Genomic DNA, 24,496 nt, shown 5'->3' with positions numbered 1-24,496 from the left:
CTCCGTACCGAATGGCTCCTACAGAGCTAAAAGAATTAAAAATTCAATTACAGGATTTATTGGAGAGAGGTTTTGTTAGAAAAAGTGATTCGCCATGGGGAGCACCTGTTCTATTTGTTAAGAAAAAGGATGAAAGTTTGAGATTATGTATTGATTATCGAGGATTAAATGAAATTACAATTAAAAATAAATACCATCTACCACTGATTGACAGCCTATTCGACCAGCTGCAAGGATCAGTAGTTTTCTCCAAACTGGATTTGAGGCAAGGGTATTATCAGTTGAAAATTAAGAAGGAAGACATACCTAAGACTGCTTTTAATACAAGATATGGACATTTTGAATTTGCAGTTATGCCATTTGGATTAACCAATGCACCAGCTGCCTTCATGAACTTAATGCTGAGAGTCTTTAAAAAGTACTTGGATCAGTTTGTAGTAGTTTTATTGATGATATCCTAATATATTCTAAGACTCGGGAAGAACATGCTAAACACTTGGAGATAGTTCTGCAGATCTTAAGAGAGCATAAGCTGTATGCTAAATTTAGCAAGTGCGAGTTTTGGCTGGAAAATTTTTTTTTTCTAGGGCACAAAGTTTCTAAAGATGGAATTGCCGTAGATCCGGCAAAAGTTGAGGCAGTCACAACGTGGAAGCAGCCAGAAACTCCAACAGAGGATAGAAGTTTCTTGGGTTTAGCAGGTTATTACAGGCGGTTCATCAAGGACTTTTCGAAGATTGCTGGACCTATGACAGAGCTGACAAAAAAAAATAATAAGTTCATTTGGACTCCAAAGTGCGAGTCAAGCTTTCAGGAGTTAAAGAAACGCTTAACATCAGCTCCTGTTTTGGCATTGCCTGACGGAGTAGAAAGTTATATCGTATACTCTGATGCCTCTAGGGAAGGTCTAGGATGCGTACTAATGCAAAAGGGTAAGGTAGTTGCCTATGCCTCTAGAAAATTGAAGCCTCACGAACAAAATTACTCAACGCATGACCTAGAACTGGCCGCAGTGGTCTTTGCCTTAAAGAAATGGAGGCATTACTTGTATAGTGTGACCTTTGAAGTTTATACGGACCACAAGAGCCTTAAGTACTTGTTCTCCCAAAAGGAATTGAATTTGAGACAGAGGCGGTGGGTAGAATTTTTAGAAGATTATGATTGTTCTATCAACTACCACCCAGGAAAAACCAACGTGGTAGCAGACGCTCTAAGTAGAAAGGCCCAAGTAGCGGGGTTAATGGTAAAAGAATGGGACATGTTAGAAGAGGTTAGTATTTGGAACCCTCGCTTGGAGAGATTGAAGATTTTATTTGGGAACTTGTCGTTGAAGTCACCATTATTGGAGCGTATTAAGGAGGTACAAAAAATGGACCCTATAATCCAGAAAAAGTTGGAGAAAGTGCAAAAAGGAGAAACCCTAGACTTTAAATTAGGGTCTGAAGGAGTGTTAAGGTTTCGAGATCGAATTGTGGTTCCAGTTGATGAAGGGTTAAGGAAAGAAATTCTAGAAGAATCACATCGATCAAGGTATACTATACACCCAGGAGTGAACAAAATGTATCACGATGTGAAAGAGTTATATTGGTGGGACGGTTTGAAAAAGGACGTGGCGAAATTTGTACAAAAATGTCTGATATGTCAACAAGTAAAAGCTGAACATCAGAAACCCTCTGGTCTATTGCAGCCACTAGAAATTCCCGAATGGAAATGGGAACACATAACCATGGATTTTGTAACGGGATTACCTCGAAGTCAAAAAGGATGTGATGCGGTTTGGGTGATAGTTGACAGGCTTACCAAGTCCGCACATTTTCTACCTGTGAGCATGAAGTTTTCTTTGGAGAAACTAGCCAAGTTGTACACAGAAGAGATCATGAGATCGCATGGTATTCCTATAAGCATTGTGTCTGATCGAGATCCAAGGTTTGTTTCATGTTTCTGGCAGAAATTTCAAGAGACATTGGGGACCAAGTTAAAATTTAGCACTGCTTATCATCCCCAAATAGACGGGCAGTCAGAAAGGACAATTCAGACTTTGGAAGATATGCTGAGGTCGTGTATATCGGATTTTGGAGGTAAATGGAGTCAGCATATGACCTTAGTAGAATTTGCCTATAATAACAGCTATCACGCTTCAATTCAAATGGCACCTTATGAGGCATTGTATGGGAGAAGGTGTCGATCTCCGATTCATTGGGATGAAGTGGGAGAGAAGAAAATTTTAGACCCAACGGCTATACCTTGGATGGAAGAAACTCATGAGAAAGTGAAACTAATTAGAGAAAGGCTTCAAACTGCTTGTCGCGCCCCACTTTTTGATCGAGTGTATGTGTGATGTGTGGTGTGTAATGTGTGAACGTGTGCAAAATAAAAAGTAAAAGGCCATGGGACTTAGAATGCGACGATTTGGCCAAGTGAAGTTCAAAAGGGTTTTTTGTATCAAAAATGGAGTCGCCACTTGGTATAGAGTTAGGGTGTACCAAGTCACCCAAAAATGATTTTTGTTTTTGAATAAAAAAAAGTAAATAAACCCTTTTTGAGAACTTTTGGGTCTGCGTAACCAAAAGAGGGATCGGGGGTCACATTTGACGAAGGGGAAGGCAAGGATAAAAATCCAAGGCACCCCTTCGACCTAGCCAAGGCTAGTTGCGTGACTTAAACCAATTTTCCCTAATTTTTCTACCCAAGGTATGTATCGCGTATTGGATATGTCTATATGAATGCAAAACCCTAGACCTAGGGGGATTGGGGGAAATTTCTCTTCAAAGGTTGAGTGGTGCCAATCACATTAGTTGTGAAGCCCAATAATGATCATTTTGGAGAGGTCACACCTAAACCTAAATGACGTGAAAAATGAGTGGAATGCATGCCATGTGAAAGTGTGAGTTTGTGAAGTGAGAAAAATGATAAAAGTAATAGGATAAGAGGGAAGGTGTGCAAATGTAGATGAAAGTACTCGTGTGCGAGTGAAGGTAAAAATGTTCGTGTGCAAGTGAAGATAAAAGGGTTCGTGTGCAAGTGGAGATAAAAAGTGTTCGTATGCAAGTGAAAGTGATAAAAAGGTGCATGTGTGCAAATGAGACGAAAGTGAAAGTGTAATGATAGAGTGGATTGAGAATGCATGAGCCTAGGGAATTCATGCATATTGGGTACGGGGAGACCTAAATCGTGACTTGATTTTTCCTTTGATTAGAAGGCGAAACTAGCGTGCTAAGGCTATCGAGTAGCCACACTCGCTCGTTTCCCTTATCGGAAGGGGACACTCAAGCAAAATGAACCCTATAGCTAGCATGGGATGCAAAAATCTAAAGTGAGAGGGAAGGGACTAGAGGAGCATGCTAAATGATAAAAACTAAGAAAAAATGCATGAAAATGTAGTGAGCAAGCAAATAATGTGCTAACGAGGGGAAATCCCTAAGGGTCTAGCGTTGGACTAGCCCATTCTATGAACTCCGACTAGCGTTGGACTAGCGGAAACGTACATTCATCCATTCCATTCATTCATGGCTATGAAAGCAAGTAGACATGCCAAAACACTCGTAAACACGTAACACGTAACACTTAGCATGCTCGACTAAATGCAAGAGCCTAATAAAGCAATTAAACATGTAGCAACAAAACAAGCAACCAAGGGGAAGGGGAAGTGGACCAGATGCTCTCCGAGCACTATCTATTACAAGCCAAGAGGTGTACACATACCCCATAAAAGCATAAAGGGGAAGGGGAAATGGACCAGATGCTCTCCGAGCACTATCTATTACAAGCCAAGAGGTGTACACATACCCCATAAAACTTAAATGAAAGTAAAAGTAAGTAAATGCATGCAAGGAGGTAAGGAAAGCGAAGTAGACAGGCATATTCACATAACACGTAGGAGCACGTAAGGTCAAATGTAGTGCAAATGAGGGATAGAGTGTACCTCCCTTGAATTGACGCCCCAACGAAGTGAAATTATTCAATTACCCTCCAAAATAATAAAAAGGTCAAGGCACCACTTTATTTAACAAATAATCATAAAAAATAAAATGGTAAACTTGAAATTGAATCAATTGAATCACGTAAGCAACTCACATTCAAGAAGTCAAAAGAAGAAAGGACTTGATTGCACAAATTAACAAAGTTTGGAGGTCAAAATTAAAGAAAAATAAAGGTCAGGGGCCTATTTGCAATTAATTTAAGGACCCAATTGAAAGAAGTTGAAAATGTCCAGGGCCACAATACATCTAAGGAGAAATTCAGGGGCGGATTTGCAAATTTGCTTTCTGGTTTCTTAGTGGATCAAGCCACTGGGCTATTGCCTTTATTTGTTTGGGCCAAAGTTTCCCAGCCCAATGGAAATTCAAAGCAAGAAGGGAATGAACCATTTTATTTGTTCGTTTGGGCCAAGACCGTCCAAACCCAATCGGAAATCCAAAACAAAAAGGAATGGGCCATCTTCCCCTTTCTTGGGCCAAGATCACTTGGCCCAATCGAAAGTCCAAGGGAAAACAAGTGGGCTAGTATTATTTTGGCCCAAAGATTAGCCAACCAAATAGATGGGCCTTGACCCTCTAGCCCAACCCAAAAAAAACAAACACAATAAATTAAAACAACTTTCTTAAGCCCAAACAAAAATAACCTCTTAGCCCAAAACACTTGTTCCATTAAACCCAACATGATAAAATCAAATAAAATTATTAATCCCCAATTAGAACCTACAAACAAGAATTAATCTAGTTAAAGGACTATTCATGCTTATTAGAAGATGACTCAAATCTAAAAGGGAGAAACAAACGCACTTTTTTCCATTTTTCGGGTCATATCAGTACAAGGGGGACTTGGGGGGTTCATATGCAATAAAAGCAGGGACCTAATTGAAGGACTTATGAAAGTGTGGGAGGCAAATTATAACGCTCAGAAAGTCCAGGACCAAATCACAAAACCAAAAAGAAAACAGGGGGACTGAAATTGCAGTTCTGGACAAAAGTTCAGTTAGCATTTCAGCTTTCTGTTCGATTAGCATTAACAGAAATTTGGTTTCGATTTTGACCATCCCAACAAGCAATGAAACTCACAACACTCTCCCTCATACATCAATCCGAATTCACGGACCGGAAGCATAAGGAAAAGACACATCAAAATTCTCGAATGCAAGGAAGTGAACTGGCCGACTAGGCCAGTTTTTTTCATGCGCAAATATGCAGACAAATGGTCTTTCAACCAGAGTTTTCAATTCAGGAATTTCATCGAACAGCAGATGGGCATTACAATTCCATCGAATTTTTTGCTTAATTGGGGGTAGGCAGCACCCAAGATTATCAGAAACACAAGAAATTACAGTCCAATCAATACATGAGTCATGCGTATGCCAATATAAAAAAACTTGAACAATCAGAGGGACCATTGCAAGAACAGAGCCACGGCAGACCTGTTCCAAACTTGGGGAGGAGCTGAAATTCACAGAAGGGGGAAGAGTCAACTTACAGCGGGAATCCGCAAACTAGGATGGTAGATTCTGGTGAGGTGGTGATGGTGGGTCTGGTGGTGGCGGCTCCAGTTCTTGAGCGGGCGGCTGGTGGCGATGGCGGACAGCAGCGGCAGCAGACGCGAGCTGGTGGAGGCCCGGTTCTTCCTCCCGTTTCTTCCCTCGGCTGCAGCTCCTCCCACTTAGCCCAGTTCTCAGTTCTTTCCCTTTTTGCTCCGTCCGCCGCCCTTTTGCTTTCGCCCAAAAATTCCGCCACCACTCTCTGGTTCTGTGTTTTCTTGCCGCGGCCCGCCTCTGTTTCCTTCTTTTTTGTTCTTTTTTCATTCTTCAATCCGTCCGCTGCCCCCTATTGCCTTGCCCTCTTTCTCCAGGCTAAGCCCTCTGTGTTTTTCGTTTTTAGCCGTAGCTTCCTGCTTTCTTTTCCATTGCTCTGTTTTTTCCTTAGTTTCAGCCGTAGCTTCCCCCTCTCTGTTCTTTTCTTTTTCTCGATCCTATCCTCCTCTCCCCTTGCGGCTCTCAATCTCTCTCTCTATTTTATCTGGGACCTCCCAACCCTAAACACTCAAAACATCTCTTCTATATTTGCAGCCTAAGGTCTCCTGAGCCCCTCCTTGCAAAGCTGCGAAAAACGCAGCAACAATGTCGCGTATTCACTTTTTTCCTTTTTTGGTTAAAACTAATTACAAGTTGATAATAGTAAAAATAAATAACAAAACAATTTAATTATCATTGGACGAAAAATAAATAAGCTAGAAACAACAAAGTGCAAATTCCAATTCATTTTTTCATTTTTCCATTTTTCTTTTAAATAATGAAACTAAATCCTAAACAACTAAAACATATTTTTTGAACACTTTTCTTTTCCCTTTGAGAAATTCTAGCTAAAATGGCTAAAATAACTAAAATTAAAAGTAAATAAAACTAAATGTGACGAATAAAAATAGAACAAATAAAAACGAATAGTAAATAAATAAATAATAAAACACCAAAAATTTGGTGTCTACAGTTTGCCCCTCTTTGTCAGAGTTTTGGAAAAACTTGAGACAAAGAAGTAGACACCAAATGCTTACCTGTGCCATGCGGTTGCCCCTATTCGGAGAACTGACCTAAACAAGGAATTTTAAACATGGGACTGGCCCGAACAGAAATGTAAACGGGATAGACCCGGACAGAAATGTAAAATGGGATAGACCCAGACAGAAATTTAAACGGGACTGACCCGAGCAGAATTTAAACGGGACGAATTGAAGTGAGATGGAGTATTGGTGGGGTTGACCCATGTTTATTGGTGATGCAAATGAAAGAAGCGAAATGAAGTGTTAATGGGACTGATCCACGTTCCAGTGGCTGTGAAAATGAAATGTCTCGACAATCGGACAGTGGGATCAAACCCGAGCCTGCCGTGATGAACTTGATTTGATTTTTTGATTTTTTGATTTTTGGATTTTTGGATTTTTGGAATTTTGGATTTTTCTGATTTTTTATTTTTATTTTTTATTATTTTTTTTAGGGAACCTTTTCAAAATTTGCCCCAGTATGATGAATTGGTCAGTGAGACGACATCTGAGCCTGACGGGGTGTGGACGGTCAGCGGGATAAAACCCGGTCCTGCCGAGATTGGCGGGATAAAACCCGGTCCCAATGTGATAAAAACGGTCAGCGGGATTATACCCAGTCCTGCCGAGATTGGCGGGATAAAACCCGGTCCCAATGTGAGATAAGCGGTCAGCGGGATTAAACCCGGTCCTGCCGAGATTGGCGGGATAAAACCCGGTCCCAATGTGATAAAAGCGGTCAGCGGGATTAAACCCGGTCCTGCCGAGATTGGCGGGATAAAACCCGGTCCCAATTTGATAAAAGCGGTCAGCGGGATTATACCCGGTCCTGCCGAGATTGGCGGGATAAAACCCGGTCCCAATTTGATAAAAGCGGTCAGCGGGATTATACCCGGTCCTGCCGAGATTGGCGGGATAAAACCCGGTCCCAATTTGATAAAAGCGGTCAGCGGGATTATACCCGGTCCTGCCGAGATTGGCGGGATAAAACCCGGTCCCAATTGATAAAAGCGGTCAGCGGGATTATACCCGGTCCTGCCGAGATTGGCGGGATAAAACCCGGTCCCAATGTGATAAAAGCGGTCAGCGGGATTATACCCGGTCCTGCCGAGATTGGCGGGATAAAACCCGGTCCCAATTGATAAAAGCGGTCAGCGGGATTATACCCGGTCCTGCCGAGATTGGCGGGATGAAACCCGGTCCCAATTTGATAAAAGCGGTCAGCGGGATTATACCCGGTCCTGCCGAGAAGCGGTCATAAAACCCAGTCCTGCCGAAATTAGCGGTCAGCGGGATAAAACCCGGTCCTGCCGAGATAAGCGGTCAGCGGGATAAAACCCGGTCCTGCCGAAATAAGCGGTCAGCGGGATAAAACCCGGTCCTGCCGAAATAAGCGGTCAGCGGGATAAAACCCGGTCCTGCCGAGATAAGCGGTCAGCGGGATAAAACCCGGTCCCAACGTGCTTTTGCGAATGGTCAGTGGGATAAAATCCAATCCTGCCATCCAATTGGTCAAGAAATTGAATTTGATTTGCCAAGAAACAAGCAATTAAATTTAATTTTCCAAGAAACAAGAATTTGAACTTGATTTTTGACTTTTGACGTTTTGAATTTTTCTGATTTTTCGAGAGAATCATTTTTCAAAAATAATTTGCCCCAGTGTAGGGCCCTTTTCCCTTCTTTTCTCTTTCTTCGGCATCGGCCTTCCACATCACCAGATGTTCTTTCGTTGATTTCAACAATGAATACCTGCACAGGGGGCTTACCAAAATATGACATGCATTCACATTTTCATGAAAAGAGCAGCGTGATTGATTTGAAAGATGCATTATTTGATTCTTGGGCGAAATCCTCAATTGGACTAACAAAAATATTTGCCCCTGTGTGGGCTTGTTTTCACGAAATCTCATAACAAAAGTTTTGCCCCAGTATGGGCCATTTAATTGCAAAAACTTGTCTGAATGACTTTCCATTTATTTGAACATTGTAAGAAACTATGTTTCCTAAAAGAAAATTTCATGATGATTTTCTTGAAATAAAATCAGATCACAGAAGATTTCTTCCTCACCTTGGCATTGGTGTTTTGGGTAATGGGTCACAATTTCCAGTTGGTTCATCTTTCAGGACCGATCAAGTGGGTGTTATTTCTGATTTGGAAATGGGAGGTCAAGATTTGTCTTTCTTTTTTCTTTCCAAATTGTACGTAATCCCATCAATATCACATCTTAGTGAAAGCAGAGAGTTTGTCACCCTTATTTCAAGAAAACTTAGTCAACATACAAGCTTTTTAGGCTTGTAACGTATGGACAGAAGTGATAGCTAAACATGTAGAAACGGGTTATACCCTTATGATCATGAGTGATCGATGGATTTTTATGAGCATAATCCCCACTTTGGATTGTCATGAAGGAATAAGTCAACTATGGACTTTATTAGCTTGTAATTTGGCTTGAAAACGATAGTTAAAAGAAATAATTTTCAAAGGACATTGCACCGAAGATTGCATTTTTCAACATCGCCCTCATCTGGACTCCAGATTCTTGGACTTGGTTTGACTTTTATCATCACCCAACAGGGTCGTCCAACATCAAATCTTTTGCATCTTTCTTTGCATTCATTTCGCTCGTTTCTCTTTTCTTTTCCCCCTTTTTCAAAAATACCCTCGCGGGGTTTCACATGAAGAACAGTGTCAACCTCACACCTAATCAATTCAGAAATACAGCTAAAATTTTCGACATCAGAGATTTCCTTGACAAGGCCAGTGCAAAGAACAGAAGTCAGGACTTTCGGCTTTGTAATGGGGTCAGGTGGGGTGCTTAGAAAAGTTAAGGCTTGAAAACGGATTTCAAAAGTGGTTTGAAGAATCTGAGATCGCATTGTTGCGCCAACCCTATTTTAGGGTTAGATCAGGATTTGCCCCAGTTTATGCTTAATTGGGGCTTTTTCACTTTCATTTTCTTTCTTTTTTGACTTTTCGACTTTCTGCCACTCTTTTGATCTTTCGCAAAATTTGCCCCAGTTTATTTTTGAACTGAGGTTCTCTTTTCTTCTTTTGCTTTTAATTTTGTGGCCTTTCACTTTTCCACTTCTTGAAACTTTCCTCTTCAACTCAAACTTGCCCCAGTGTGGGGTTTGCGATTCTCAGGGGTTGCCAAACGAAATATTTTATTCTGAAGGCTCAAAAGGGATAACTAGGGATAGAATGTTTGATTGGAAAAGAAGATGGCCTGACTTGTATTCCGTTCCTTACAATAACTCTAAAAGGAAACTTTCATTAATGCGAAATTTCTGGCATGTATCTGAATTAATTGACTGAGGAAGACCCTTGCTCATTCATATCTATGAAACATAAGTGATCCACCGGATAGAACTTGTCCTTTTTTCAAAATTGGAACCCAAGTGGAATCAAATTTCCCCAAATTGCGGTTCTCTTTCCCCTTTTTCTTTTCATTTTTTTTTCAAAATTCCCCAATCTCCTTCCCCAATGTGGGGTGCGATCATATGTGCACTCGAAAAAGAACCACCAATTTTTGCTCAAATAGGGATGCAAGGGGTAATCAGTGTTTAGGTTGTAGAAACGACGGCCAAAGCGTCATTCTTACACCTCATGACAACCAAAGTAACGAAATGGTCATTAAGAATCCATTCCCCTTTTGATATTTGAAAATTTTCCAATGAAGGGTAGTGATCATTAGGGCTCTTATTTGAAACGAAATTATTCTTTTAAAGGCTCAAATGGGAGAGCAAATGATAAAATGTGTATAGGTAGAGAAACGAATGCTCAAAGTATCATTCTAAATTTCCCAGACAAACAAGAATAATGCACATTTTTGCTTTCACTTAGATGTGATTGAATCAGATTAGACACCGCGGATATTTTCAAGCAAAAGTTGCCCCAACTTATCAATCAATGTGACTGACTTTATTTTGGGATTAAGTGCAGGAGAAAAGGTATCTCATGGGCCTTCTGAATGACCTCTTTCAATTTTTGAGCACTCTTATTGTGAGTTTTCAGGCCAAAGGTTGAAAAATCTCAATTTGAGCTTATTTCTTAAAATTCACCATGAAATCTCTTAATGAGCTCAATAAAGAATGAAATGTACATGAATATACACAAAACAATGATTGTTCAAAAATTTTATTGCTGAAAAGGCTTGAAACAAAATTTCTCGTTCAATTATGATACAAATGAGAATAGAAAGCTTCTAAAGAGCTCCACATATATATCCCTTTTGTCTCCTTCTCTTTTGACACAAAAATATATTAACAAGTCAAATATACAGAATCTTCCTTGAAAGCAATTATGAAATCTCTTAGAAGCTCTTAGCCTAGAGCTTTCAGATGGATCTTTCAGGTTTCCATTATTGGATTTGCCCAAGAATCAAATAATACTTTCCAAACTTTATCGGATCAAAAAAAATTGTTATCCAATATAGGGAAATATTTTCATCTTATTGAAACCTTTTTTATGAATGCAGGGGAGGGGGGAAACAAAAGAAAAATACCCCGAGTTAGTAAACAAGAATATAAAATCGGTATGCATGTCCTATGGGGGAACCCTTTTATGCCAAGGGTAGGCCTAGCATGAAAATGCAATCCTTTAGGGTAGGCACTATACCATACCTGACGGATCTGATCAACTTATTGAGTGAGAAATAATTTTTTGAAAGAATTTGGTCAATTGGAGTGACGAGAGATTTGTCAGAATGAGGATAACGTCCGAATAGATTGATCACCTTTGATTTGCGAAACGCACGGGTTTGACCTTGACGAACCTCCTATCAAAGAGATTGGAGGTCGTTGACAAATTTTCTCAATGAAGCATGAGTCAAAACCCCAACTGATCAAAATAGTTGGATGCAATGGATGTTTTTCTCAAAATCGACTAGGTTTTCCATTTTGAAATTCGACATTGAAACCCTAATTGGCCAAATGAAATTGACAATTTATTAAAAATCGACCGGATTACCCTAAAAAGGGAAACAAGTCAAAAGAATTGAATGAAATTTATCCAAAATTAATCAGATCACCCTAAAAAGGGTAAATTGATCAAATAAATTGAACGAAACTTGATCTATTCAAAAATCGGCTCGGTTGCCCTAAAAATGGGTAAATTGGCCAAATGAATGATTGATTCAAAAATCAGCCGAATGACCCTAAAAAGGGTAAATTAGTCAAATGAATTGACGATTTATTCAAAATTGACCGGTAAATTGGTCAAATGACCCTAAAAAGGGTAAATTGGTCAAATGACCCTAAAAAAGGGTAAATTGATCAAATGACTTGACGATTTGTTCAAAAACGACCGGATGACCCTAAAAAGGGTACATTGATCAAATGACTTGACGATTTATTCAAAAACGACCGGATGACCCTAAAAAGGGTAAATTGGTCAAATGATTTGATAATTTATTCAAAATCGACCGAATGACCCTAAAAAGGGTAAATTGGTCAAAAGACCCTAAAAAGGGTAATTGGGTCAATTGAATTGATAATTTATTCAAAAATCGACCGGATGACCCTAAAAAGGGTACATTGGTCAAATGATTTGATAATTTATTCAAAATCGACGGAATGACCCTAAAAAGGGTAAATTGGTCAAAAGACCCTAAAAAGGGTAATTGGGTCAATTGAAATGATAATTTATTCAAAAATCGACCGGATGACCCTAAAAAGGGTACATTGGTCAAATGGATTGGATGAAAATGAATTTATTCAAAAATGATTAGATTGAACTAAAATTGAATGAATTGGAAAAAAATGGATTGGATAAGATGGATGATTTGTTCAAAAATCGATTGAATTATTCGCCCCACTGGGTGGTTTCAAGAAATCATTACAATGCCTCGGTCTATGAGCTTCTAAAATCAAAATTTGGCCTCTATATTTATCGTCTCAACAATGAGGAATCATTTGTGAATTTTCTTCGAATTAATGTCCTTTTACGCAAGGGAATTTTACCAATTTTGAGAAAATGGCCAAAAAGTGATTATTAGATGCTCATATTCCAAAAATTACTTCATGAAAATGATCGGATCTTTACCTTACCTTGTGCACTACCCCTTCGGATGGTACGAGAAAGGTAAACGTGCAAGTCTCATTTGGATTATATATCCGAGACATGGGGTGGTTTATTCCTAACACGGGATCCCCTAAATGGCATTCCCTTTCTAGGGTTTATGCATGATGCCATTTTATTAAAGCAGTAAAACATGCATTTTGAAATGAAATCATGATCTAAAAGGACCTTTTATACGCCAAGGTAGGCCTAGAATGATATGCAATTACTAATCTATGAATGCAACACACCAAAATATTTAAACGTGCAATAACCTATCTATAAGGGTAGGTTCTAAAAGGAGGTCGTACCAGACCTCTTATTTGCTAGAGTTTGTGAATGCAATGGGGACATAAAACCAAGAAAAGTTAGCTCAGCCAGATAAATGCACATAACACATTGTCATAACGAAATAAATACAAAGAAATAAAGCAATAAAAAGGAGAAAGGGGTTGGACCCCTCCCCTCGTGAATAGTGTCCCTAGCTTAGGATAAGGCCGACTCTGCCCTAGGCAAGCTATCATGGATGCATGAGGTTGGGGTTCGCTAATGCATCTAGACTCGATAAGCTCAGGTCCCCGAGCCTTCAGATTTAGAAACCAAGGGTCATCAATCCCAAGGTTCTTTGTCGGTGGCTCGAGCGATTCCCCAGACATTGCTACGCACACGTCGTGTCACGGCCACATGTCTGAGTGAATCTATCAAAAATCCTTAATCTTCGACTAAAAGCTAAGGGCTATTAACCCAAAGCTTAAAGTGGAAGATTAAGTGACCCCTCGGATCGTGCTACGCACACGTCGTGTCGCGATCACACATCCAAGTAGGTCGCCTAAAATCCTAATAGGGTGGAGTGGCGTGACAAGCCACTAAAAGAAAAAATAAAGGAGGGATAAATATATAAAGCGTATGCACGTATGCTAGTGCTCGTTTGGAGGGGAGGGATCAAGAACCAATGCGAGGCTCTAGGGTATGTCCCCCCCCATCCAAATGCAATGCAAAGCGCGGAATAAAGCAAGTAAAATATACATCCAAACGAACAATCATACATACGTGAGCGAGGGAGTAATTTGGTACGTGCGCGAGGCAAATGGCCCTAAAAATGGAAAATGCAAGCCTAATATCCAAATGCAATGCATAAAAAGGGTAGAAAAAGGGAAACGAATGGCTAAGTCAAATGCTTGGACCCACTTAGGAAGTCCCCAGTGGAGTCGCCAACTGTCGCGCCCCACTTTTTGATCGAGTGTATGTGTGATGTGTGGTGTGTAATGTGTGAACGTGTGCAAAATAAAAAGTAAAAGGCCATGGGACTTAGAATGCGACGATTTGGCCAAGTGAAGTTCAAAAGGGTTTTTTGTATCAAAAATGGAGTCGCCACTTGGTATAGAGTTAGGGTGTACCAAGTCACCCAAAAATGATTTTTGTTTTGAAAAAAAGTAAATAAACCCTTTTTGAGAACTTTTGGGTCTGCGTAACCAAAAGAGGGATCGGGGGTCACATTTGACGAAGGGGAAGGCAAGGATAAAAATCCAAGGCACCCCTTCGACCTAGCCAAGGCTAGTTGCGTGACTTAAACCAATTTTCCCTAATTTTTCTACCCAAGGTATGTATCGCGTATTGGATATGTCTATATGAATGCAAAACCCTAGACCTAGGGGGATTGGGGGAAATTTCTCTTCAAAGGTTGAGTGGTGCCAATCACATTAGTTGTGAAGCCCAATAATGATCCTTTTGGAGAGGTCACACCTAAACCTAAATGACGTGAAAAATGAGTGGAATGCATGCCATGTGAAAGTGTGAGTTTGTGAAGTGAGAAAAATGATAAAAGTAATAGGATAAGAGGGAAGGTGTGCAAATGTAGATGAAAGTACTCGTGTGCGAGTGAAGGTAAAAATGTTCGTGTGCAAGTGAAGATAAAAGGGTTCGTGTGCAAGTGGAGATAAAAAGTGTTCGTATGCAAGTGAAAGTGATAAAAAGGTGCATGTGTGCAAATGAGACGAAAGTGAAAGTGTAATGATAGAGTGGATTGAGAATGCATGAGCCTAGGGAATTCATGCATATTGGGTACGGGGAGACCTAAATCGTGACTTGATTTTTCCTTTGATTAGAAGGCGAAACTAGCGTGCTAAGGCTATCGAGTAGCCACACTCGCTCGTTTCCCTTATCGGAAGGGGACACTCAAGCAAAATGAACCCTATAGCTAGCATGGGATGCAAAAATCTAAAGTGAGAGGGAAGGGACTAGAGGAGCATGCTAAATGATAAAAACTAAGAAAAAATGCATGAAAATGTAGTGAGCAAGCAAATAATGTGCTAACGAGGGGAAATCCCTAAGGGTCTAGCGTTGGACTAGCCCATTCTATGAACTCCGACTAGCGTTGGACTAGCGGAAACGTACATTCATCCATTCCATTCATTCATGGCTATGAAAGCAAGTAGACATGCCAAAACACTCGTAAACACGTAACACGTAACACTTAGCATGCTCGACTAAATGCAAGAGCCTAATAAAGCAATTAAACATGTAGCAACAAAACAAGCAACCAAGGGGAAGGGGAAGTGGACCAGATGCTCTCCGAGCACTATCTATTACAAGCCAAGAGGTGTACACATACCCCATAAAAGCATAAAGGGGAAGGGGAAATGGACCAGATGCTCTCCGAGCACTATCTATTACAAGCCAAGAGGTGTACACATACCCCATAAAACTTAAATGAAAGTAAAAGTAAGTAAATGCATGCAAGGAGGTAAGGAAAGCGAAGTAGACAGGCATATTCACATAACACGTAGGAGCACGTAAGGTCAAATGTAGTGCAAATGAGGGATAGAGTGTACCTCCCTTGAATTGACGCCCCAACGAAGTGAAATTATTCAATTACCCTCCAAAATAATAAAAAGGTCAAGGCACCACTTTATTTAACAAATAATCATAAAAAATAAAATGGTAAACTTGAAATTGAATCAATTGAATCACGTAAGCAACTCACATTCAAGAAGTCAAAAGAAGAAAGGACTTGATTGCACAAATTAACAAAGTTTGGAGGTCAAAATTAAAGAAAAATAAAGGTCAGGGGCCTATTTGCAATTAATTTAAGGACCCAATTGAAAGAAGTTGAAAATGTCCAGGGCCACAATACATCTAAGGAGAAATTCAGGGGCGGATTTGCAAATTTGCTTTCTGGTTTCTTAGTGGATCAAGCCACTGGGCTATTGCCTTTATTTGTTTGGGCCAAAGTTTCCCAGCCCAATGGAAATTCAAAGCAAGAAGGGAATGAACCATTTTATTTGTTCGTTTGGGCCAAGACCGTCCAAACCCAATCGGAAATCCAAAACAAAAAGGAATGGGCCATCTTCCCCTTTCTTGGGCCAAGATCACTTGGCCCAATCGAAAGTCCAAGGGAAAACAAGTGGGCTAGTATTATTTTGGCCCAAAGATTAGCCAACCAAATAGATGGGCCTTGACCCTCTAGCCCAACCCAAAAAAAACAAACACAATAAATTAAAACAACTTTCTTAAGCCCAAACAAAAATAACCTCTTAGCCCAAAACACTTGTTCCATTAAACCCAACATGATAAAATCAAATAAAATTATTAATCCCCAATTAGAACCTACAAACAAGAATTAATCTAGTTAAAGGACTATTCATGCTTATTAGAAGATGACTCAAATCTAAAAGGGAGAAACAAACGCACTTTTTTCCATTTTTCGGGTCATATCAGTACAAGGGGGACTTGGGGGGTTCATATGCAATAAAAGCAGGGACCTAATTGAAGGACTTATGAAAGTGTGGGAGGCAAATTATAACGCTCAGAAAGTCCAGGACCAAATCACAAAACCAAAAAGAAAACAGGGGGACTGAAATTGCAGTTCTGGACAAAAGTTCAGTTAGCATTTCAGCTTTCTGTTCGATTAGCATTAACAGAAATTTGGTTTCGATTTTGACCATCCCAACAAGCAATGAAACTCACAACACTCTCCCTCATACATCAATCCGAATTCACGGACCGGAAGCATAAGGAAAAGACACATCAAAATTCTCGAATGCAAGGAAGTGAACTGGCCGACTAGGCCAGTTTTTTTCATGCGCAAATATGCAGACAAATGGTCTTTCAACCAGAGTTTTCAATTCAGGAATTTCATCGAACAGCAGATGGGCATTACAATTCCATCGAATTTTTTGCTTAATTGGGGGTAGGCAGCACCCAAGATTATCAGAAACACAAGAAATTACAGTCCAATCAATACATGAGTCATGCGTATGCCAATATAAAAAAACTTGAACAATCAGAGGGACCATTGCAAGAACAGAGCCACGGCAGACCTGTTCCAAACTTGGGGAGGAGCTGAAATTCACAGAAGGGGGAAGAGTCAACTTACAGCAGGAATCCGCAAACTAGGATGGTAGATTCTGGTGAGGTGGTGATGGTGGGTCTGGTGGTGGCGGCTCCAGTTCTTCAGCGGGCGGCTGGTGGCGATGGCGGACAGCAGCGGCAGCAGACGCGAGCTGGTGGAGGCCCGGTTCTTCCTCCCGTTTCTTCTCTCGGCTGCAGCTCCTCCCACTTAGCCCAGTTCTCAGTTCTTTCCCTTTTTGCTCCGTCCGCCGCCCTTTTGCTTTCGCCCAAAAATTCCGCCACCACTCTCTGGTTCTGTGTTTTCTTGCCGCGGCCCGCCTCTGTTTCCTTCTTTTTTGTTCTTTTTTCATTCTTCAATCCGTCCGCTGCCCCCTATTGCCTTGCCCTCTTTCTCCAGGCTAAGCCCTCTGTGTTTTTCGTTTTTAGCCGTAGCTTCCTGCTTTCTTTTCCATTGCTCTGTTTTTTCCTTAGTTTCAGCCGTAGCTTCCCCCTCTCTGTTCTTTTCTTTTTCTCGATCCTATCCTCCTCTCCCCTTGCGGCTCTCAATCTCTCTCTCTATTTTATCTGGGACCTCCCAACCCTAAACACTCAAAACATCTCTTCTATATTTGCAGCCTAAGGTCTCCTGAGCCCCTCCTTGCAAAGCTGCGAAAAACGCAGCAACAATGTCGCGTATTCACTTTTTTCCTTTTTTGGTTAAAACTAATTACAAGTTGATAATAGTAAAAATAAATAACAAAACAATTTAATTATCATTGGACGAAAAATAAATAAGCTAGAAACAACAAAGTGCAAATTCCAATTCATTTTTTCATTTTTCCATTTTTCTTTTAAATAATGAAACTAAATCCTAAACAACTAAAACATATTTTTTGAACACTTTTCTTTTCCCTTTGAGAAATTCTAGCTAAAATGGCTAAAATAACTAAAATTAAAAGTAAATAAAACTAAATGTGACGAATAAAAATAGAACAAATAAAAACGAATAGTAAATAAATAAATAATAAAACACCAAAAATTTGGTGTCTACACTGCTCAGAGTCGACAAAAGAGCTACGCCGACACAAGGAGAAAAGATTTGGAATTCGAAGTGGGAGACAAAGTTTTTCTAAGAGTTAAACCCTTGAAGGGCGGAGTAGTGTCCAAAAAGGGTAAGAAGCTAAAGCCGAGGTATATTGGACCTTTTGAAATTTTGAAACGAATCGGTAAAGTGGCGTATCAGTTGAGGTTGCCTGCGAGCATGGCCAAGGTTCACAATGTATTTCATGTTTCTATGCTCAAGAAATATCACCCCGACCCAAGCCATATGTTGCAATTGGAAGAAATTGAGGTGGATGAGTCATTAACTTATGAAGAAGGACGAGTTAAGATTTTGGAAAGAGAAGTGAAAGAATTGAGAGGTAAGAAAATTCCTTTGGCGAAGATTCTATGGAGAAATCATGGAATAGAGGAGGCAACTTGGGAACTAGAAGAGGATATGCAGAGAAAATACCCCGAATTATTTCTTTAGAAGGTGAGAATTTTGAGGACAAAATTCATTTAAGGGGGGGAGGATGTGAGAACCTTGACAAAATATATATATATATATATATATATATACATATTGCATTTGCATTTTAGACTTTTAATAAATTTTATTTTCATTTGTTCTTAAGTAAGTATGGAACAAAAATATTATAATTCTTATGTTACAAATAATTTAATTGTGCAAAATATTAAACTATTTGAACTTTGCCAAGTTAAAATAATATTTCTTGATGTAGATTGTTTTATTGCTTTAATATTAATTTTTGGAATTCTGATCGCTAATTCTAAGTGTTAATAATGTTAAGTGTCAACGGGAACCTAGAATTAAGACGAAATAGATTTTAGGTCAAAACCCTTTATAATTTCACTTAGGACGTTAAAATCTCGATAATTGAATTTTTGCGAGATTAGTATACTAGTAGGCTATCAAATTTCATTTGGGGTAAAATTTTGGAATTAGATTATGAGTGAGGACCTAAGTGGAAGGTCGGACAAGATGTTAAAAGACCAAATTAGCCTTCCTCCATCTCAAATTAACCATGCAGTCATGGAACTTCATTGGGCAAGCTTCAAATCCAAGCACTTCCATACTGCCAGCTCATCCCCACTACACCCACACCACTACATCAACTCCAATTCACCACAACAATTCCATTTCCATTTCCTTCTTCTGCCGCGAACCGAGAGTGAAGTGAGAGAGAGAGTCGAGCTCTTTATTTTTTTTTCTTCTTTCTGTCCGTAAGTTAGAGAGAAAAGAGAGAGACTTACCGTTCTTCCTTCATTCCATCCGTGAGCTGGTGAAGAGGACCGAGAGCCAACACTTCCTCCATTTCATTTGTAAGCTTGAGCAAGGGAGAGAGAGAGTCGGCATGCTGCATTTCGGAACTGTCCGACACAGAGAGAGAGAGAGAGAGAGCAAGAGGTAGTTTGTACGAGCTATCTGTCTTCATCTTCTTCATCACTGCCGAGAACTGACCATTTCCTTCCTCATCTTCAACCACTTGTGATCAACTCCAACAACCAACACCACAGCCTGCACTAACCAAGCTCAGACCAGCCATACCCGAGTTCCTTAGCAAGCCGAGAGGAGAGAAAAATTGCAGCTGCTTGTTGCGTGAGTTGAGCTTCAAGTTGAGGTAAATTCTGGACTTAGACTAGTTAATTATAGGTAGATGAAGTTGCTTATGAGCATGCATGTGATGGTTGTGCAGTTGGATGATGAATTAAGTCACAGGAAAATCTGATTATGAAGAAAATGGGAATTTGCCGAGAGATTGAGCTGGGAATTGCAGCTTTAATTTGTTAATTTGAGGTCATCTGAGCCTAGATGTGTGTTTAGCTAACTAAAAACTGGATGATTAAGCTTTGCATGAGGTTAATCAGCCTTGAATAAGCAAGAAAATCGAAGCGGTGCAGAATCTGCTTGCATGCAAGCCAACCGAGAAGCCTTGGATGAAATTCTGGTTGGTTGATGATTTTTTTTTTTTGATGATGTCCGAACCTGGTTTTGGATTAAACTGATAGTTAATTAGTTATTTGGTCATGCATGTTGCTGATTGAGCCGTGGATGAAAGAAAAAAAAATCTGAATTTCTAGAGTTACTTGTCAGTTAAGCTGGCCGTGACTTTCCTTTATGTTTTGGGTTGAATTTCCGGTTGATTTGTTGTAAGAAGTGATTGTTTGATGCCAAGAGCTAATGATTGATGAAGCTCTTGGCCATTTGAGTATATTTTTTTCAAGAGTCAAATTTTGGTGGAATCGTTTAAGTGATTTGGCCGAAATGCACTTGGAAAGTCCATGACTTGTGGTTTGGAATTGTTTTGATGTCTTGGACTTCCTTTGTTTAATTTTTTTTTTCTTGATTAGAATTGAACTTGTTGAGACCTAGGGCTAATGATTGATGAAGCCCTAGTGAAATTGATGTTTGAATTGTGATTTTTCTATATTGGCAAATTGGAATATAATGTGCAAGTAAATTAGAATCGTGAAGGCCGTTTTGGTCCTTTGAATTCGAGTACTTTTTAACAAAGCTTTGTTGAAATATTTTGTCCTAGTATCAAGCTATAGAAATTGAGTATAGTACGATAATGCTAAAATTCGAGTGTCGGGACTTTTAAAACCTTGCCAACTAGTTAATTCTTTCCTTTGCTTAAACTAACCTTATTACCTTTAGGAAATAATTGCATTAACTTCTAAACTCTAGATTTTTCGTAAAATTGTCCTTGGCTAGTTGTTTTAGGGGAAAATTGTTAAAAACACGAGATTTTAATAACTTTAAATGAAAGGCGTAGAAAACTTGTTTGGCAAGAAACCTTATTTGAAGTAAGGGGGTTCTGGTTTGCACCTCTGGAAAGAAAGTACCTTCAAAGAAACCATATGAAATACTTTATCACTTTTACTAGTTTTAATTCTAAGAGAATTGTGGATTTACTTTGAGAAGATAAACTAGTTATATACCGGATAATCTTTCATGTATAAACCAAGAACTTGTATAGTAAAACTTATAGTTTTAAAACTTGGTCTTTTAAGGTTTAGCGAGGACGTGGATTTCGATTCCCAGCTTGACTTTTGAGCTTCACTTTTGGTGAGTGTCCTTGCTTGTTCTATGTTTATCTTGTTAATGTGCTTTCTTGACTTGTTATGTGATAATCGGATAGTGGTTTTCCTGATCCATCGAAATGGGCAGTGTGTACTTTATCGCACTAGCCCTTTCGAGTGGTGATTTGCTTGAAATGTTTTCTCGAATATTTTGCTCGCTCTAGTTAAGTACTGAGTGGGGGAATGTACCACACCTGAGGGTGGGAGAGCCTCTTATCCTAACTCAAGTACCAAAAACCTTGCAACTATTGACTGGAGCGTGGACTCGTCAACTAAACCACCGGGCAGGGGAATGTACCACATCTTAGGGTGGGAGGGCCTCGTATCCTGACTTGGTAACCACTTGTTGTGACGTCGTTGGGTGAATCCCTCGTGTGAGAACCCGTAAATTTCCTTATTTCTAGGCCTTATTTTAATTATTTGCACGCCTTTTATGCATTTTCTTTATTAGAAAATTTTCTAAATAATTTTTATGAGTAAATATAGTTTTTAGATGATTTTTCTAGTATCGGTTAGATTTTGAGAAATTAAGAAGGTATATCGGACGTGGGACCCGCAAGTGCGGAAAAGTTCGGAAAAATTCGGCCAGTTAGGTTAAGTTTTGGATATTGGGTTTAATTTACTAGGTGCTAGGAGATAATTAGAGGTTGGTATATGGATAAGAGTGGAGAGACAAAAGGATAACCCTGTATTAAATAGTGTGACAAGTGTCACCATAAGATTAATTCTTACTTGTTGACCACTATTCATGCCTTTACCAAATAAATCAAAATTGACTAAAATTACCCTTTAATTTCAAGCTTCTTGGCCGAACCTTGCAAGAGGAAAAGAAGAAAAACTCTCTCAATTTTCTAGTCTCCAATCTTGCCCAATCTTTCAATTCAACTGTTTAATCTTCAAATTACTCCATAAAACCTCTTAGTTTAGTGAAGTTAAGCTTGGTTATGAAGTTGTTTGGAAGGCTAAGGTGGTTAGTTGCTTCCTTTCTTGTATTTTAAGGTGAGTATCTAAGAAACTCCTCTTTTGTTCTTGATGATGTCTAATTAATGATTTGTGGTAGCCTAAGAGATGATTTGGTGGATTATATCATGATTTTGGTTGAATTTGGTGAAGTTTTATCATTATTCATGATTTTTTTGATTTAATATGATTCATATGGTGTGGCTTTTTATGATGATGGGAATTGATCTAGAATCAAGCTAGAAGGTGTAAATTGTGGTTAATTGCAGGAAATTTCTGTTTTAGAAGGAAATTGTGAAAGTTAGGGTTTCATTCCCCCTCATTCTGTCTGGCACTGTTCATCATAGTTAGAGGCCGAATTAGCCTTGTGTTAAAACATGAAAGTTGTAGGGAATGATATTTTAGAGATGCCTACAAAATTTCAGGTCAATCGGAGTAGCGTAGCTTATGAAAAGACTGAAATACCCCTGCTGCCCTGTTTCTACCCGAACTTGGTAATCAGCTTTGGTAATTGGTTAATTTGATTGGGAATTCCTCTGATTTGGTTATTGACGCCTTCTGAATAAATGTAGCCTGGTGTCTTAGCTTTCGGATGGCTTTGGAATCACTTGATTTGGACTTAGGTAGCCTGACTTAGGATGTTTGAACCAGAATGCGGTTTGTTCACCTGTTTTTACGGTTCTGGTTTAGTATATTGAATTTTTGACCTGGTTGCACTAGAAACTGGACTGAGTAGCCTTCTTCAACATTGTAGCCCAACCTCTTAGCTTCGAAACAGTGTATCTTACACCTTCATCCGATAATCGTAGTGCCAATGTTACCAAAACCGCAAAATGATGTCAAAAACTATTTTTATAGTTTAGAGCTTAATTCCATTTCCGGATTTCCCTGGTTTATTCTAGTGCTTATTGTGAGAACCCGTAATTTTTTTTCCAGTTTTAGGTTTTATTCGGGTTAATGGCTTGTTTTCTGCATTTTCTTTATTAGGAAAATTTTCTAGATAATTTTTATGAGCAAAATATAGTTTTTAAATCATTTTCTAGTATAAGTTAGTTCATATGAAATTAAGAGTGTATGTCGAACGTGGGACCCACTAGTGCGAAAAGTTCGAAAAAATTCGACCAACTAGGTTAAGTTTTGGATACTGGAATTAATTTACCGGATGTTAAGAGATAAGTAGAGGATGCTAAGTGGATTGGTATAAGAGAGACAAAAGTTAGGCAAGCAATTAATGATGGTGACAAGTGTCACCATAGGGTTGGTAGAAACTTTTGACTACTATTCCATGTCTTACCAATTGACTAAATAAGCTAAAAATTTACCAAAAATTCCTCCATTTCCAAGCTCTAGTGGCCGGCCCTCTCTCTCAAGAAAAGAAGAAAGAAAGCTCTCCAAGTTTGCTCCAATCTTGCTTCAATCTACCAAATCAACCATTTACTCTTGTTTTGGTTCCATAGAAACCCTTAAGGGAGTGTTTGTGAGTTGTTTTGTGGAGTTATTTGGAAAGCCAAGAGGACTAGTTGCCCTCTTTCTTGTCTTGCTAAGGTAAGTTGAGAAGGACCCCTCTCCTCCCTCTAATGATGCTTAAATCATGATTAGTGGTAGTATAAGATGCAATTTTATGGTTTATATCTTGATTTTTGGTTGAATTGGTGAAGTTTTGTAATTATTGGGGATTTTTCTGTTTTCATATGAATATGATTATGTGGTTATGTATGATGATTGGAAATGGTATTTAAGGAAGCTAGAAGGTGGAAAAAGTGGTAAATTACAAGCAATTTCTGTTTTGGAAAAAAATTGGAAAGCTAGGGTTCCTTGAATTACATTCTGCCCGGTTTTGTAGCTCATAGTTAGAGGCCGAATTGGCCTTGGGTTAAAACATGAAAGTTGTAGGTAATGATATCTTAGAGATTTATACAAAATTTCAGGTCAATCGGAGTAGCGTAGCTTGAGAAAAGACGGAATTACCCTTGCTGCCCTGGTTTTACCCGAATTTGGGAATTGCTTCTGTAATTGGTTATTTTGGTCAGGAATGCTTCCGAATTGGTTGTTAAGGTCTTCTGATGAAATGTATCCCTGTTTCTTAGCTTTCAGATGGCTTTGGAATTTCTGGATTTGGACTTAGGTAGGCTGATTTATGATGTTTGCACTAGAATGCGTTCTGTGAATCTGTTTTTGCGGTTCTGGTGTAGTAGATTGCATTTTTGACCTGGTTACACTCGAAACTGGGTTGAGTGACCTTCTGTAATATTGTATCCCTATCTCTTATTTTCGAAACGGTGGGTCTTGGACCTTCATCCGATAATCGTAGTGCCTTTGGTGCCATTACCACAAAATGACGTCAAAAACTGTTTTTTTTAGGGTTAAAGCTAGTTCCATTTCCGGATTTTCTGATTTCCTCTATTGCTTGTGTGTGCTTATGGAACCCTATTTTGGGAATATCTGGCATTGGTTTATGACTCGTTATCGAGTCTCATTGTA

This window comes from Coffea eugenioides, chromosome 11 (assembly GCF_003713205.1).
Source record: "Coffea eugenioides isolate CCC68of chromosome 11, Ceug_1.0, whole genome shotgun sequence".
NCBI lineage: Eukaryota > Viridiplantae > Streptophyta > Magnoliopsida > Gentianales > Rubiaceae > Coffea > Coffea eugenioides.
This window is presented reverse-complemented; position numbering follows the sequence as displayed.